The 16,308-nt window shown below is 35.9% G+C and overlaps 1 pseudogene; it reads left to right on the top strand.

Moving 5' to 3' along the window:
- Positions 1-5,783: 5,783 nt before the first annotated feature.
- Positions 5,784-14,481, top strand: LOC128245745 (uncharacterized; annotated as a pseudogene).
- Positions 14,482-16,308: the final 1,827 nt, after the last annotated feature.

Here is a 16,308-nt window from a genome sequence, read left to right as displayed (position 1 = left end):
ATTTCATTGTTAAAAAAATACAGGGTTTTCATATTTCGACAAGATCAGATATGTGTGAAGCAATGGTTGGACTGCAAAAGCTTACCTGCGATGTGATTATTAGGAAACTTGTGTTTTTACACAAGATATTAAGCCTTGATTGTAAAAGTACATGTCGAAATATTTTTATACGCAGATATTTGTCATTCATATCTTGTAACACTTCCATAAAGTATGGTTTTATTCCAGATATTTGTAACACACTCTGTAAATACGATCTCCATTCTGTTATTAACAATGTTTTAGTAGATCCGACAACATTGCCGAGTAAGTATGTATGGAAAAGAACTGTCAAGCAATTAGTGTATAGATACGAGACTGAAATGTGGAGATACAGAATTATGACAGACTCTGACTTTGCTCGCTTCAGAATTTTACAACCAACTATCGCTCCGTCAATTGTGTACAGGACGTGTTGTCGTGCTGCTCAGAGAAACATTATGCACGAGGTTGCAAAACAATGGTGTCGCAGCTGTCGACTTGACTCTCTAACACTTTGTCAAATCTGTAATATCCAAACCACGGACAAAATTGTTCACCTAGTCAGCGAATGTGCAGCAACAATTGAATTGCGAACTAAATATGTGTGCGCTATTTCATGTTTCGGCATTGAGTTTGTATCAGAAATACTTCAATTGGACGAATCCATGTTTACTATGAAACTGATGGGTGCACCTTTAGCGCCACTGCTTGAATAATAAACAGTCTTAGAAGCACGTTCAAATTAATCACATAATTAAGTTAATCTCATAGTCACGTTCTCATTAATAAAATGAATGGGGATCATTTTACCAAGCATATGATGAAATATAAATTGGGAACCCAGTAAAATAGTTTTACATCAGTCATTTCTCATATAGGTTCTGAAATATTCTATAATAATAATAATAATAATAATATTAATAATAATAATAATTTTTATTATAATAAAACGTTCCGGTTGCCACTCATTTCATGTTATGAAGAACGACTGCATGTGTTCTAACTATTTATTATTGATACATATGATATTGGTGAGCATGGTACAGCTCTGACTGCTAGAGATAAACTGACCGCCTGTGTTGGCTGGCTGGCCTTATCATACAAGGTGAACTATAAATAGCGGGAGGAATTAATTCATTGCCGTATAATGTTACATCTCCCTTCTTTACAAACAAAAGATATTATCAATAAATATAAATGTGATTTGATATCAAATTATTTATATTTATTTATAGAGGAAAAGAGAAGGAGTTATTCAATGTTAGGGTTATAATAGCAGGATTTGAATTTCATCGGAAATTTATTAAAGGTTGTCAGACTAATTTAAACATTAAACAACTAATTTAGATAAGTGATTCAATCAGTTTACAAGCGAAATGAACATCACATGGATTCAATTACTTTTGGTTTTACGGCTCTTCCTGACCTGGTCACGTACAGATTGTGATTGATACATGGAGAGGAAGTACTGCCAATTAGAGGGCTTTCCGAATCTTTGATGTCAGACTGGGTAGGTGTTTGACCTAAAGGCATTTCCTGTATTTCTGGCTCTGCAAATTGACCATGGCAGGGCTCATTGGTCTTTAATAGATCCCGCCTATTTCGTGTGTACATAGACCCATCTGGGCACTGAACAGTGTATGATCTTTCATTTAACTTGTCAACTACAGTGGCTGGTCTCCAAGTTTTATTTAATTGTTGGATCATTGTATTTTCTCCATATGTTAAGGGCTCTAGTGACCTTGCTTGTCTGTCATAATATTTCTTCCCCTTCTGTTTGCTACCTTGAATACCCTGCCTGTCTAAATTAGGAGATATCACCTTGGGCATCAGATTTTCCTTAGATGTTGGGAGGATAGAGCGCAATTGTCTGCCCATGTTTAACTGCGCAGGGGAATACCCTGACTCAAGAGGGGTGGTCCGGTATTCTAATATGCCAATAAAAGGATCACGCCCAGCGTCCTTAGCCTTTGTAAGGAGTTTCTTACAAACTGACACATATTTCTCAGCTAGACCGTTTGATTGACTGTGATAGGGACTAATTGTCTGGTGATTGAAATCCCATTCTTTTGCAAAATCAGCGAACTCCTGAGAGATATAACAGGGACCACCATCAGATATAACCTTCTCACTAATTCCCCATCTGGCCATTATGCCTTTCATTCTGTTTATGACCGTGGTGCTTTTCATATTGGGCAATTCCTTGACCTCAAAATACCTGCTATAGTAATCCACTATCAGAAGATAGTTCCTGTTTTCCCAGGTGAATAGATCAGTGCCTATAATTTGCCATGGATAATCAGGAATCTCAAGGGGAATTAATGGCTCTTTTGGGTTTGAGTTTCTGTGTTTTATAGATGTGTTGCATTTTAACACGAGATTGGTAATATCAGCCGATATTCCTGGCCAAAACATAACACCCGGGCCCTTCTGAGACATTTCTCAACTCCCATGTAACCTGTGTGAATGAGTTCAAGCATCTGAGACTGCATTGATTTGGGAATGATTATTTTATTTCCTTTCATGACTAACCCATCAATAGAAGTTAACTCATCACGGAAATTCCAGAAGGGCAGGGCAATATCTGGGACGGACACATTTTTCTAGAGGTTGGCCAACCTTGAAGTATAGTCTGTTTCAACAATACTGAAGTCTCATCTTGACTTGTTTTGTCCTTCAATTCATTCAATTTTCTGTCAGATACAGGTAAATGAGAGATAACCATATGTACCTGCATGTCCATGCCTTGTGACAATTCAGGGAACGTTTCATTTAGAAAGTTCCTGCTCAGTGTGTCTGCAACTGGTACTTGTTTGGATGGATAATGTTTGATGACAAGATCATATTTCTGTAGCTGTAGTAGCATACTCTGCAATCGTGCAGGAGCTGTGTTTATTGATTTTTTGAAAATAGAAACTAACGGCAAATGATCAGTTTGCACGTTGACTTTGTGACCATAAACAAAATGGTGGAACCGCTTGCAGCCGAACAAAATAGCAAACATTTCCTTCTCAATTTGTGCGTAATTGACCTCAGTTTGTGTGAGTGATTTTGATGCATATGCAAGTGGCTTCCCGTCTTGCATTATTGTTGCTCCGAGACCAAACTTGAAGGCATCAACTTGAAATGTTAATGGCTTGCTTTTGTCATAATAGGATAAAACCTGATTCGGGTCTGTGATGATTTGTTTCATTTTGTCAAATGCATCACTTTGTGCAGTTTCCCAACAGAATTCAACTTCTTTAGACAGTAATTGTCTCAGAGGGGCTGTTACATCTGCCAAGTTTGGGGCAAATCTAGACAGATAGTTTATCATACCTAATACGGTTTCAAGTTCTGATTTATTTTTGGGTGGCTTCATTTTCTGTATAGCCTCTGTCTTTGAGGTTGATTTTTTCAAACCATCTGATGTGAGAAGGTGACCAAAGTAGTCTACTTCTGATACCCCGACCTCGAGTTTGGTTTCGTTAAAACGAATTCCTTCATCATGAGACCTCTTTAGGACTGCTCTAAGATTGGAGTCATGTTCCTCTCTAGATGACCCATACACTAGTATGTCATCCACGATGACAGCTACGCCACTTAGACCTTCAAGACAAGCATCAATCTTTTGCACAAAAAGATCACCGCTTGACTTCAGACCAAAGGGAACTCGGACATATCGGTACCTTCCATATAAGGTGTTAAAACATGCAAGGAACGATGACTCTCTCTCAAGTTTCAATGCCCAATAACCACTCCTAGCATCAAGCTTTGTGAAGTACTTTGCGCCTGAAAGCTGAGGCAATATATCATCCAGAGTTCTTAAAGGGTAATGTGGACGTTGAATGGCCTTATTCAAGTCACGCGGATCCAGACATATACGAATTTTGCCATTGGCTTTTTCGGCAACGACCATTGAACTAACCCAGTCAGTGGGTTCATTGACCTTTTCGATGACACCTAATGACTCAATGCGGAGTAACTCATCCTTGACTTTTTCTTGTACTGCTATAGGGACCTTTCTTGGGGGATGCACCACAGGCTGGACAGTGGGATCAATGTGAATCTTACATTCACCGGCTAGCAGACCAATGCCATCAAACACTTCCTTGTATTCCTTTAATACCATGTCCTTAGTGAGGGGGTTGTCCTGGGAATCTGACATAACTGTGTATGTGAGATTTATGAGTTCAAAGTCAAGGGATGATTAGAGACTTAGCAAAGGACTTGAATGTGTGTCAACTACATGAAAGTAAACATCCTTTGTTTGGCCAGTTCCAGGATGATTACACCTTAAAGTAATGCATCCCTTTACATTTAACGTGCTTTCGTCATAGGCTGAAAGCTTTGAATGTGAAGCTTCTAGAACTGACTTTATGCCTATGTCTCTAAAGGTTTTGTATGGCAATATATTCACTTGGCTACCAGTATCAATCTTGAACTGTACGGACAAATTGGAAGGACCTACCTTGAACTCTGCAAACACCTGCCCATTCCTAACAGTGGACTCCACATTGTCAATCACTAAATCCTTGAAATCATGAGTACAAGAATTGTCATTGTCAATAACTTCATTAACACTTCTACACACTGATGCAAAATGGTTCCATTTTTGACATTTGTGACATTGTTTTCCCTTTGCGGGACACTGGTGTTGTTGTTGGTGTTTCCGCCCACAATTTTGGCAAGTCCGGGTAACGTCTTCTCCCAAAGTGACGCGCTGTTGTCTTCTCTGCTCCCACTGGCCTGAGGAATTGTGTCCAGGCTGGCCTGAGGTGTTATGACCAGTAACCCTTCTTGAACGAACCACATTAACGGCTGCTCCTTGCGATGGTGCCTGCATTTCGCGCAGTTGTGCTTGAGCATATTCAAAGCTTTGACATATTTGAATAGCCTTGCTCAAGGTCAAATTTTCTCCCATATTAATGAGTTTTTCTCGGATTTTTTGTGATACTATTCCAAACACAATCCTATCCCTGATCATGTCTTCACTGTCCTTATAATTGCAATCCTTCACCATTACTCTCAATTTGGTCAAGAATTCTTCGAAAGAAAGTTCTCCCTGTGTCATATTGTTGAAACGATACCGTGCAAAAACGGGGTTGATCGTCGGCTGTAAGTGTTTTGTAATCGCTTCACAAATTGCTGACAAATGTTCTCTGTCGGACGCTGACAGTTCTAGTGTTTTGTACATGTCCCGACCCTTTTCACCCATCCAAAGTTGCAAATAGGTGATGTGTACATCCTCATCCTTCCCTTTAAGTGGACCCTTAAATATAAGCTCACAGTGCTCTGTGAACTTCTTCCAAGCTTCCGGAAGATTTGAGCTATTCCAATCCATGCACAGTGTTGGAACACCACTTAACTCCATTCTCACAGTGAACAGTTTATTAGATGCTTAATCTATTAATTAACGATCCAATATTCCACATTTAATACTATATGAGCGATGAGTTCTTTTCTGACACCATGTTATGTTATGAAGAACGACTGCATGTGTTCTAACTATTTATTATTGATACATATGATATTGGTGAGCATGGTACAGCTCTGACTGCTAGAGATAAACTGACCGCCTGTGTTGGCTGGCTGGCCTTATCATACAAGGTGAATTATAAATAGCGGGAGGAATTAATTCATTGCCGTATAATGTTAAAATTTCTTACAGTTATATTTTGATATTTAGAAAAACAATTGCTTATGTCTAATTTTACAGCTTTTCTTACAGCTCAACGATGCAGTACAAACAGCAGAATTCCAAAATAAACGTTTACGTTACAATGGAAGAACAGCAAACGCAGGTTGTTCCGTCAGTGGTACCCACCGTTGTTAGTGGATTATTTGATAATTCGGAGTCAGATGAAAATACTGATTATTCAACGTCAGATAATGTTGGACATAGCAGCACAATAAACGCAATTGACATCAGATCTGACGAAAGTTCTGTGAAAAGTGACGGAAAATACTTCAATTATAACGGTGCATGTGGATATACAAATACAAGTTATACTTCTGACGTCATTTTGTCAGATTCGAACAGTGAGGACGTTGATGACGTCTCGCGACGCCAGCTTCAAGAAAACGGATTGACGCCGTTAATAAAAGAGGAACTGAAATATTCCATTCAGACAAAACGGCTAAAGGAAGGAAAGCAGGAATTGAAAGTGGAATTTAGCTCTCCACCGGAAGATGTGGTATGCATTTGTGTCTTTCGGAACACCTCAGCAATTTTCCGTCGAAAACAACCTCGGATGTATATGGCCGCTTTATAATGTCAGAATTCTTTACATTTAACTATATACGCTGGAGTTGTTCGCGTAGTGATTTCACGGTTGAAGTTAATCCGAAGGACTTTACTATGGGGAATTTTAATTATTTATGCAATTATACACTTCACTGACATTCAATTTAAACTTAGTAAAACAAAATGCACGTTAAAACAGGTTACACTTAATTAAAACTATTATTTAAAAATATAAAAATATACTACTTCTAATGCTACATATACTGGTATACATCCGAGGTTGTTTTCAATGGGAAATAGCAGAGGAGTTCCGAGTGGTATTTCTGTCAAATGGAGCAAAATTAATTGACCACCATGAGTTCATATTTTTGCGATTCAGATATTTTACATAGTCTCTAATTAGACGTTATGTTTTGGAATCTATTTTTTTTTGAGAATTTTGCAGTATCAACAATCTTTATTTTAAAACCCCAAAACGCAACACATCAACTGTCGACTTACGAACAGTTTTGATCTATATTATACAATTCATCTATACATAATTATGACAACAAATACAAAACGAAAAATTCGATATTTCCCATTTTCTAGTCTTAATATGTGAATTCCGTATGTCAGTCGTTTCCGGATTGGTATTTTTTCAATATTTTAACAAGGGTTCCGCGTAGAAACGTGGAAAATCATAAAGTATTTGAAATCAAGTTGAAATGCTTCGACTTCTTTAAACAAACATTAAAATGTAAAATAAGTTCTTCAGATTTATAAGCAAAATGTAAACAATTTGAACTACTATCTTTCATAGAGTAAGCGGAAATTTCGATGTAAACTTGTAATAGAATTAAAAACGTTTAATTTATACCCAATACAAATGCATTCTCTTTTACTAACCCGGATGTTGTTACAGCTTACACCGGAAGAGGAAGAGCGTGTGGTAAAACGGCGCGTGCAGAATAGAATGGCCGCACGCCGCTTCAGGGACAAATAGAAAGACAGAGCCCACACTTTGCAGAAGGTAAATTTGATGAACAATAAATTATTATTTTTTTTTTCTAATTATTTATAAACATACATTTTGGTATTACCGGTACTTACAATAAAATATTGACTTTATAAAAGAATGTTCATTTATTTTCGCATTCCATCTGCTTTGACAGTAGCGTATTGACCTGGAAGTACTGCTACTTCAAAACCGTAGGGCTAAAAGTGTTTGCTTTTTAAGCGGTAGAAAAGCCTTAACATTAAACATATTTTAAATAGCAACATAAATCAACATGTCAATGAGCTGGTTTGGAACAAGAACCTTTTCATGCCTAGTTTTCGATATTATCGGAATGCTTCCAGGAAAATAGGACTGGTGTTTGTATTTGTTGAAAATCACGTTGAAGCGTTCATTCAGGGAAAACCCTTATCAATCCTTAATTTAAATAGTGCTCAAATATCAAAGGTTTGTCGTCAGTGTGTGTATATCACGCGATAAACGTCATAGATGCTACGTCGGAAGGCAAAAATTTGCTTAAAATGAAGACTTGAATCTAAGATAACTTTTCATTTACGACACCATTTTAAATGAAACAAAGGGCAGTCTATGCCGCTTAAAGAGGCCCGCATTTGTTTTATTTCCGAAATTTTGATGAGGTCATTAGTTTCATCAAACACTTCGACAAACCTGTTTCCAAAATAATGTTTTGACAGTGCTTTGTCAGACAGCCGTATTGTGAAAAGGTTTGTCGAAGTGTTTTAAGAAACTAAACTCGCAATCAAACTCTGGTAAAAGACCGAAGGCGAGGCCACGTAAGCGGCGTAGACTGCGCTATGTTTCATTTAAAATGGTGAAGAAATAGTGAAGTTTTCATTGTTTAAAGTAGTTTTCCAAATCAAATAATTGCCTTCCGACGTAGCATTTATGACACAATTTATCACGTGGTATACACACACTGGTCGTGTCGATAAAGTTTCTATTGTCTGCTTATCACGACAAGGCATGCTAATGGGAGTAACTTTATGATTATTCATTCTGTTGCTTGTTAATTGTGACCAAAATCAGTTTATAGTTTACGTTATAGCGTCCGAAAAATGGAACGATTAAAAAAAGATTAAAAATAGATATGTATGTATTTGTTTTATCAAAATACATTTTAACATGTAATCACGAACATACAGTAGATTGTATGTCAATGAAGTAATTGATACTAATTATAACAATGTACACATAAAATACCCATTGCATAATAATACACATTAATTTGTATTCGCCTTATATCTTAATTTGTTTGCAGGAGTGTCATCGGCAAGAAAGCATTCAGACGATGTTGAGGTACGAACTGGCGCAGGTTCGAAAGGAAAGGGACGAATTCCCCCAGGCGCTTGATCAACACATGGCCGTCTGCCCGCTATAGTTTCCCGTGCGTTTCTATGCTTCAACTTCGAACTCTTGACAACATGTGAACACTGTCAACTATTTTTAGAAACAGATGTCAACATTTTACCTCGAAGCATCTAATGACAGCAACACGTCATCACGGTTTTCCCTGAAATTGCATTTATGGCGTTACAAAAAATTCTTGTTTTCGATGTCCCGACATACCGACCATAATTTCTTTTGCTAGTCACCTGTGTTTTACCTTTTTTCTCCTCTATTGAGACACTAGTATTCAGGAAAGACGCGTAGACAAAATGGCGACGGTTTTCAGTGAGAAAAGGATATTCAGACACACTCTACTTCAAATGAATAAAACAAAAATAGTTATTTATATTCCGACGACCTACCTTACCTATATGTTATGGTTGTGAAATAGGAAATCAACATTTTGAAACGTTTTGAAACTAAAATATACAGGAGCATTTATCATTTTTTGTGAATACATGAGAAATTCATTTAGTAATTAACTTAGTCAAATTTATTTCCAAATTTACATATTGAATCAAATAACTATGTCTTGTTAAGGAAAGAAACGGCATGGTGAGAATGTTGAAATATATATTCGCCATATCATTTGATAATATTTAAAATCGGCATTATTTCTTCTTTGTAAATGCACAGATAGATTCGCCATATCATTTGTTAATATTTAAAATCGGCATTATTTCTACTTTGTTAATGCACAGATATTTTCGCCATATCATTTGTTAATATTTAAAATCGGCATTATTTCTACTTTGTTAATGCAAAGATATATTCGCCATATCATTTGTTAATATTTAAAATCGGCATTATTTCTACTTTGATAATGCACAGATATATTCGCCATATCATTTGTTAATATTTAAAATCGGCATTATTTCTACTTTGTTAACGCACAGATATATTCGCCATATCATTTGTTAATATTTAAAATCGGCATTATTTCTACTTTGATAATGCACAGATATATTCGCCATATCATTTGTTAATATTTAAATCGGCATTATTTCTACTTTGTTAATGCACAGATATATTCGCCATATCATTTGTTAATATTTAAAATCGGCATTATTTCTACTTTGTTAACGCACATATATATACATGCGCGCTTATTAATTTATTGTTGCTCTTTTTCAAAATAAAAGTGTTATTTTTTATATAAACGATCAACATTTGCTATCTGATATTTTAAGTCCTATTTCCACTTTGTTTGGGTGGAATATTTTGCTCATTTATGAGTACAGCTGAATTAAATGCTGCACGAGCGGAGGATTTAATACATGTTGTGTTCTTGTGGGAGTGAGTTGTTTAAATTTACTTATTTTACAACGAATTTGAAACAAGTTATTACAACGTTATATTAATCACTCTTGTGCGAGAGTGTGGTCTTGTGCTGTGTGGGAAACCGGAGTAACGGAGGAAACCCATTTGTCTAACTAAGGTGACCACAAACCAAACTCACATGCGCCCATGCTGGCAATCGAACAAGGATTGCTAACGTGAGAAGCGAGTGTGCTAACTACATCACTAACCGGACAACCTAGCTAACCTAGACCTCCATTGTAGTGCCAATTTGTTGAAACTAGATGTAAACAATGAGTAATAATGTTTTGTTGTTTTACCTATTAAGCGGTTTTATATACGTGTACAAAATAAAAAAAAAATGTACATTTCCATGCGAAGTGATCAGTTAAACGCGTGCCGTGCTTAAAAACAACCGACTAAAAAGCTTGTATCAAAAATGTCTAACTAGACAAATAATCTATATGTTTGATTGTTTTTAAATTGACTAAAATGCGTCATCCGCCTCTTTCTCGGGGATTAACCTCAATATCAAACCTATTTGAATAACTTCAGTAATAATCTTAGTTATATGAAATAATGAACAATGTCACAACGACGGATCTATGTAGTCGGCCATGTTTTCGTTTCAAGTTACCCGCTTACGAATGAAATAGTTTCATCAATTAAGTAGTACGGGATGCAACTATTGATGGAACACATATATAGAAGAAATCGACTTATTTCCCTTTGATACACTTCCCCATCGACAGCTACGGGCCTGCATATATTTGATACATTATTTTGTTTTTATAATTATTGTCATTTGTTTGTCTTATCGGAAAATCAGATATGTAATATCCGTTCAAATACGTTTAATACGTCAAAAATACGTTTGTTGGAACCACAGACGTGGTTTATAGGTCCGTGTTGGAATCTAGTTGTCGCTTGTAAATTGGCTATGTATCAATAATTATTACATAACAGCTATAAATAACTTATTTCACAATCATCCGCTGGGTACATTTAAATTCTATTTAAATAGATTGTGAAATAAGTTCGCTTCATTTCATCAACGTTAATGGTACGTAGCGTTTTACAATTGTAAAGATGGTTAAATAATTCACTAAATTATCAAAAAATACAAATTACTGACACATAACACGCTGGGGTTACTAATTCAATAAATACTGGATATCCCATGTTTATAAACCGATACACATGATTAATTAGAACGAGATACAGATGTCTGTTATGTTATAACGAGAACACACAAATATATGTACACATATGATTTTATTTTATAATTATAATAATAATAATAATAATAATAATAATAATTTATAAAAATAGCAAATGAAATAGATAGGTGTACGTCTTATTTTTGAAAAATCTACATTTTCAAAGAAGGCGCATTTCGTTTGAACGAATTTCTGATTTTTCCAGGTCAACAATGCAATATAAACGGCAGAATTCAAAAATAAACGTTTACGTTACTATGGAGGACAATAAACACGCGCAAGTTGTTCCGTCAGTGGTACCAACCGTTGTTAGCTGCTTATTTGACAATTATGATGGATTTATTGACTATTCAACGAAAGTGAATGTTGGACATTGTAGCACAATAAACGCAAGTGACATTAGATCTGATGTAAGGTCTGTGAAAAGTGTCGGGAAATACTCACATTTAGATTCTATTGGCGCATATGGATATACAAATTCAAGTTTTTCCTCTGACATCATTGTGTCAGATTCCGACAGTGATGACGTAAATGACGTCTCGCGACGCCAGCTTCTAGAAAACGGGTTGACGCCGTTTATAAAAGAGGAACTGAAATATTCCATTCAGACAAAACGGTTAAAAGAGGGAAAGCAGGAATTGAAAGTGGAATTTAGCCCTCCACCGGAAGATGTGGTACGTAATTCAACGTTATTTTAAGCAAAATTTACCGCAACCATTAATTAATAATTTGCGATTCAATTATTGTTTCAACATATCAAAAATCTTTGACAATCAAAAACAAAACAAAATCTCTTGACGTACAACTAGTTTGACTAATAGTGTACATTCTCATTTATACGTGTGACAAACAATACATAAAGAAAGTTCGCTATTTCCCATGTTCTATTTTAAATACCGTTTGACAGAAGTTTCCGGTTGGGAATTTTATCAATCTTTTTGCAAGGGTTCTTGGAAGCGAAGACGCTCAAAACGTATTTGGAATCAAGTTAGGATGGTAATAATATTGATCGATTTGTCATGTTGTTTGGTATTAATAAGCTAATGTGTAAACAATTTGAAGTATCTTTAATGGAGGAAGCGGCAAATTGGACATAAACATCTTAAAGGATTAAATTTATTCCCCAATAAAATGCCTTCTCTTAAATTAACCCGGATTTTGTTACAGCTTACACCGGAAGAGGAAGAGCGTGTGGAAAAACGGCGCGTGCAGAATAGAATGGCCGCGCGCCGCTTCCGGGACAAACAAAAAGACAGAGCCCACACTTTGCAGAAGGTAAATTTGAAAAAAAATTAAACAATAGTATTAATATCTATTTGGTATTACTTGCAACAATCTTGGCTTTGTAAAATACTTTTAATTTTGTTTCGTGATATTGCTTTTTAAACTTACGATCACAGGGTTAAATGTGTGTGTTTGATGCAGTAGAGGAGCTTTGTGTTTGATGCAGCAGAAGAGCTTTGTGTTTGATGCAGCAGAAGAGCTTTAACAACACAGATATTCAAGCAGCAACATTATCTAAATTGAATAGTATCTTTACAGGACAATTAACCAGATTTTGAAAAAAAACACATTCATTTTTTCGATATTTTGGAATGCTTTCAAAAGAAAACCATGAAGGCATGTTGTATTTTTTGAAAATCTCGTTGAAGCGAATTGTTCACATTAGGAAATACAAAACAAAACAGTAAATTAAATCAAAGGTGTGGTGTGTCCATTTATTTGTCATTGTCTGCCTATCAGCAAAAGCGTGTTAATGAGAGAAACTTGATAATATTGCATTATGTTTTTATCGATTGCTTGTTAATTGTGTCAACAGTTTTTGTATATCTCGTTCCGTCCTTAAAATGGAACTAAATATTTATAAGTAAAAAAAGTAAATAAAAAATATTTATTTGTTTTAACAAGATTAATCACATAAAATCAAGGATATGTTGGTGATTTATTTTATTATTGTAACATTTTAGACATTAAATGTCCATTATATAAAAATATATATACACATCAATATGTTTATGTATAAACCTTACATCGTTATCATTTTCATGTGTTTTAGGAGTGTCATCGCCTACAAAGCATTCAGACGGAGTTAAGGTACGAACTGGCGCAGGTACGAAAGGAAAGGGACGAACTCCGCCAGACGCTTGATCAACACATGGCCGTCTGCCCGCTACAGTTTCCCGCGCATTTCCATGCGTCAACTTCGAATTCTTGACAACATGTGAACACTGTCAACTATTTTTAGAAACAGACTAAACTTTCGTGATGTCAACATTTTACCTCATAGGAGCTGATAACAGGAACACGTTTTAATGGAGTTTTCTGGAATTGCATTCATAACAAAACAAAAGTGTTTTCCCACAAAACAGTTGTGAAAAGGAATACGTTTTAAAGTATATATTCGAGGAGGAAACCCCAATATATGTTCCCACGGTTGTCAGTGTGAAAAGGACATTTGGTCACCGGAATGCAGCAAAAAAAAAAAAAAAAAAAAAAACGAAAAAAAAAGTAGTGTGTTTTTGGCCTCTTTTAAGGATTGCAAGCTTCATGAAGACACGACATCGAAAGAGTAATTTCGTCATGAAATCTTTGGGGTCAAAATTTGAAACTGTTCGGTAATGCAGGAGGTTTTATCATTTTGACGTACTCAGCTTTTTATTAACCACACGATCAATTTCGATTTACTGTATGTAATTACATGTATTAACATTATCAAATGACGCATTATATTCAGTGCGATTTTAGCTACATTGCTCAGTTTAATTGACATACAAAAGAAATATTTTGTGTTATTGCTGACATGACGAACCCTTAATTGGCATCGTTTAAAATAGGTTCCAATCCCCTCTCAACTTTATTTATTGCATTGCCGCTAATTGGCAGGGGACGGCACACGTAAAATTATTTGTTTATTTCGCCATGATGATGGGCCTTAATTGACACTTGACGCGCCACTGTGTATTGTCTAGATGCTCGCGCCTCGATAATTGGTGACATGCGTGGGTGTATTGACGAAACGAGGGTAAATTAGAGCGTTTTAATCTTTAAATATAAATGTTCAATAAATGTTCAAGATGGAACAAAATTTAGAAAAAAAGTAAAAAATAAACGAATATTCGAATACCGATTTTAATGTTCGAATACCATTCTTTTGATCGAATATTCGAATATTCGTTTGCATCCCTACTAATATGTATTGTTAAGGAAAGAAACGTCAAGCTGAGATTGTTGAAATATAAATTCGCCATATCATTTGTCAGTATTTAACTAAAATCAGCATAATTACAAATTTGTAAACGCACAATTATACATGCGCGCTTATTTATTTATGTATTTATTTATTATCTATTTATTGTTACATTTGTTCAAAATACAGCACCAAAAACAACAAAGTGTTATTTTCTATATGAAGAAATAAACGTTATGCTTCATCTATGAACTCCTGACTTCACTTGCATTTTGGCAGAATATTTTGCTTATTTATTAAAACAGTAGTATTAAAATGCCACACGAGCGCTCGAGTACAACGGGGTCAGTGGTCCAGAAATGTAATATAATTCATGTTCATGTTATTTATGGGAGTGGTTGAGGTATGTGATAACATTATCATACCTCTACCCACCCCGATCTAAAAAGAGGCTGAGGACCGATATCACCCCCCAACCACCCAGGACCCCAGCCCTAAACACTATAATTACGTTCAAAACAGCTAAACTTGTGTTGCGTTCCAACTATTCGACTATCACGTACAGACCTAGTTTTCTTGATCGCACCAAGATATAGGGTCTATGAGTTCAACTGACAAATAGGGTTAGGAGCTTATTCGTATAGTAAGCCCTTACAGAACCCATACGGTAATGACCTATTTTAAAGCAGGAACAGAACAGAACATAAAATTGTTTCACTTCAAACATTCAACAATGTACATACATACAATTAAATAGATCAAAATTACCCTTGGTGATTTTAAAAGCAGGAAATCATCATAAACCGTTTAGTTGGTACGTCTTCGCAATATATCGATTTCTACAGGGGACAAGCCCACTGACCACCAAAAGTCAATGGTTTCCGATTGTTGAGGGTGTAACGTCCGTTTCCGTTTTTTTTTAACCGACCTTCATTTTCTTCCTTAATTCTGTGAAACAAATTCATTATTAACGATTTTGAGTCCGCGTATTTTAAGTAGTTGCGTTTTGTGCACCGTCCTTCATTTTCATTCTGTGTTCTGTGTGACAAATACTATTCTACGATTTTAAGTCTGTGAATCAGTTATGTGTACAGCATACAACCCTTTTGAGTCCCGAAAACTTTTGAAGAGGCCCACGAATACCGCGTACCACCATTTAGAGTCCCGAAAACTCTTGAAAAGGTCCACAAATACGGCGTACCACCATTTAGAGTCCCGAAAACTCTTGAAAAGGTCCACAAATACGGCGTACCACCATTTTGAGTCCCGAAAACTCTTGATAAAGGCCCACGAATATGGCATACCACCATTTTGAGTCCCGAAAACTCTTGAAAAAGGCCCACGAATACGGCATACCACCATTTTGAGTCCCGAAAACTCTTGAAAAGGTCCACGAATACGGCGTACCACCATTTTGAGTCCCGAAAACTCTTGATAAAGGTCCACAAATACCGCTTACTGCCGCTAACTATCCAAGGTTTCTAACTCCAACGGGCATTACGTATGCTTAAAACGAGTTGTCTCGTTATGATGTCTATTAAAGGTTATTACACTACCTGCATTTCACAACTGATAGGTAACTATTTAAATCGATAGTAATATTAATAGTAAAATACATGGACATGCATTTGGCAATTTAAATCGATTGTGAAATGGTTCCAATCACTATATAAACGTCCATTATACGGAGCGTTTATTTCGTAGGTAAGACGTTGTCTGTGAAAGACTTAAAATAATACATGCGCTTGGTGTTTAAGTAATAGTTAGAATATATTGTGCAATATCTTATGATGATCTTATGAAATGTTGAGCTAGCGAAGCGAGCGCGCCTTTCTTGTATTATATTCCAACTGACTTAGATTAAAACGTGTGTTCAGCAGGCGGAGAACCAAATTATGACGTCAACTATTTTTAGAAACAGACTAAACTATCGTGATTTCAACAGTTTACC

Source organism: Mya arenaria, chromosome 9 (assembly GCF_026914265.1).
Source record: "Mya arenaria isolate MELC-2E11 chromosome 9, ASM2691426v1".
Classification (NCBI taxonomy): Eukaryota; Metazoa; Mollusca; class Bivalvia; order Myida; family Myidae; genus Mya; species Mya arenaria.
The sequence above is the reverse complement of the archived record's forward strand: the minus strand, read 5'-3'. Positions and strand labels throughout refer to the sequence as shown.